Consider the following 2,774-nt stretch of genomic DNA (forward strand, 5'->3'; position numbering starts at 1 on the left):
ACCTATATGCCAATGGGTCGTTTTCCTGCCCAGTCTCTGTGGCTTGGCCAACCCAGGAACACAACACGAGGGAAACATGCGACTTCAGGTGGTAACTCTTACTGGGGGCCATGCTCCTCAAAGAATGAGATTTTAGGACATTGCCACCTCAGTATAAGTCCCCTTTCCAACTGGTCATAAATGCCTGTGAAAGCAAAAGTGAGGCCAAAGGGAGAGCTAGGCTGTGTGTGGGTGTGAACATGTGTGTTGCATTATTCTTCCAGTTATCAACCAGATAAAATTTCCCAGAAGAATTTCTAGAAGTGAGGTTGACAGTGTTGAGGAGGAGGAAATTTTAACTTGTGTTTGACTGTTAGTCCTTGATTATGGCAGGGGCAAATAAAATATATTGCAGCTCACTTTCTCAGACGTTTGCTATTCTTACCCACATCCTGTCTTGAGAGTTGATCCCCAATGGAAGAAAAAAAAACACCTCCACACAGAAAAGACCTATTTCTGCTCTTAGGGGAGGGAGAGAAGTCTGATTTACAAAATTTGGATAAGACATGTAAAAGACAGAATTTAAAAACCAGGAAGCAGGAAGCGGGCGAGGCCGGGCGCCGGGGGCTGCGGAGGCGGCCCCAGGAGCTGCGGATCCGCGTCACCTGGACAAAGGCCCGGCCACCTGGCGCCACGAGCAGTCCTAGCCTGGGCGCACAGCTGGGAAGCATCCCGCGCCCCCCACCGCGACTAACAAGGTGTTTCCACAAAGCAGGCATCCGGCTCATCGCACCTACCCCAGCAACTCAAATTCACCACCTCAGACTCCCGCCACCGTATCAAAGATGAGTTTCAGCTGCTGCAAGCTCAGTACCACAGTCTGAAACTCAAATGTGACAAGCAGGCCAGCGAGAAGCCAGAGATGCAGAGTCATTATGTGATGTCAACTACAAATTGGCATTTTCCATTGGCACTTGCCATCTACCTCTACAAGGATTAAATCATGCGCTGCTGCAGCTGCTGACTTTCAACACCCCCTGAAAGGAGTTCAGGTGGAGAGCAGAAATGAGGCACTGGGTGCTCTGGGAAAAACTGGCAGAACAGACCTTCAGATAGTTATATTTTCAGGAGAAGATTTTATGAGCCCAATTCTTGCATCTCCTCATATCTAGAAAAGCACTAAAATCCTTCATGGTGACAACTGCTCCTTGTGACTAGCAGTGACCTTCACGAGACTAGCAGCAACCTTCTGCAAAAATATGTGCTTGATTGCATGTACCCCCCTTCACCAAAATCACATGTATACTGACCTTCCCCCCGCCTCTTTGGAGCAGTTTCTCAGAGCTACCTGGGATGCTGTCTTCCGGGCAGCAGTCCTCATTTTGCTCCAAATAAAACTTAACTGGCAACTCTCACGTTGTGCTTTTTTTTTTTTTTTAAGTCGACAGTGAGGTACTACGAAATGTCCTACGGCTTGAACGTGAAGACGCACCAGCAGGCTGAAATCTTCAAGAGGCTGAATGGGATATGTGCCCAGGTCCTGCCCTACACTCCCCAAGAGCAGAGGGCCAAGCAGGGCACTGCTCCTGAGCTGAACCCCATCAGCCGACAGCAGCTCCAAGCCCACCAGCTGTCCCAGCTGCAGGCTCTGGCCCTGCCCCTGACTCCACTGCCTGGGAGGCTGCAGCCCCCTTTGCTGCCGGCAGCTAGCGCAGGCACCGGCCTCCTCTCGCTCTCTGTGCTGGGCTCCTCGGCACCGGCCTCCTCTTGCTCTCTGTGCTGGGCTCCTCGGTCCACCTCTCCAAGGAAGACAAGAACGGGCATGATGGTGACACCCACCAGGAGGATGATGACGAGAAGCTGGATTAGTGGGTGGCTGGGATGTGGAGGGTGGAGCACAAAGGGGAGTCAGACACAGAGAGAGAGGAAGGTTCAGCTCAAGACACGTTATAGCTCGGGATTGGCTAAACTCTGGTAGTATTTATGGTAGTCGCCTGCCAGGGCCCTCACCCTGCTTGTGTGCCACCCGCTGGCTTTGCTCCTACCCCCGACTCCCGGCCTCCTTCTTCCTCCCCTGCAGCCTGAAAGGGTGAATACCTGCTCATACCACAGATTAGGCAAGCTGAGGCCTGGAGGTGCAAGCGGGAGGCCAGTTCAGAAGGGAGCAAAACCTCAAGAGGTCCAACACCACCTGCACTTCCCCGATTCACACACGTGTAACTGACAGTCCTCCTGCCGGGCCCCTCTGGGCACACCTGGCCTCCCACCCTGGCACTGCATGCAAACACAATGCTAGCTGCCCCTCTCCGCCCTGGACGTCCCACATCTCCCCCTCCCGCCCACTCACCCTCCACTAGTTCCTGATGCCCACGCCCACCTGGTCCTCCCCCCTCCCCCACGAAAGAAAGAGGGGCTGGGGACAGCAAGCTTAGCCCCCAGAGCAGGGTGGGGTGGGTGACGACCCAGAATTCCCTTTCTCCCCTTCCCGAATAAAGATGAGGGTACTCTAAATAAATAAATAAGTAAATAAAAAAAAAAAAACCAGGGGGAAAATGATTCAAAAAATCTTCCCACAGACGCATAGCACAGGAGATCAGCTCAGTGCTTTGTGACCACCTAGAGGGGTGGGATAGGGAGGGTGGGAGGGAGGGAGATGCAAGAGGGAAGAGATATGGGGACATATGTATATGTATAACTGATTCACTTTGTTATAAAGCAGAAACTGACACACCATTGTAAATCAATTATACTGTAATAAAGATGTTAAAAAAAAAAATCTTCCCAGACAGAAGAAA

At 51.8% G+C, this 2,774-nt stretch overlaps 1 pseudogene; it reads left to right on the forward strand.

The window, feature by feature from the left end:
* Positions 1 to 453: 453 nt before the first annotated feature.
* Positions 454 to 1,848, forward strand: LOC133084705 (TLE family member 5-like; annotated as a pseudogene).
* Positions 1,849 to 2,774: the final 926 nt, after the last annotated feature.

The sequence above is a fragment of the Eubalaena glacialis genome, chromosome 2 (assembly GCF_028564815.1).
Source record: "Eubalaena glacialis isolate mEubGla1 chromosome 2, mEubGla1.1.hap2.+ XY, whole genome shotgun sequence".
Classification (NCBI taxonomy): Eukaryota; Metazoa; Chordata; class Mammalia; order Artiodactyla; family Balaenidae; genus Eubalaena; species Eubalaena glacialis.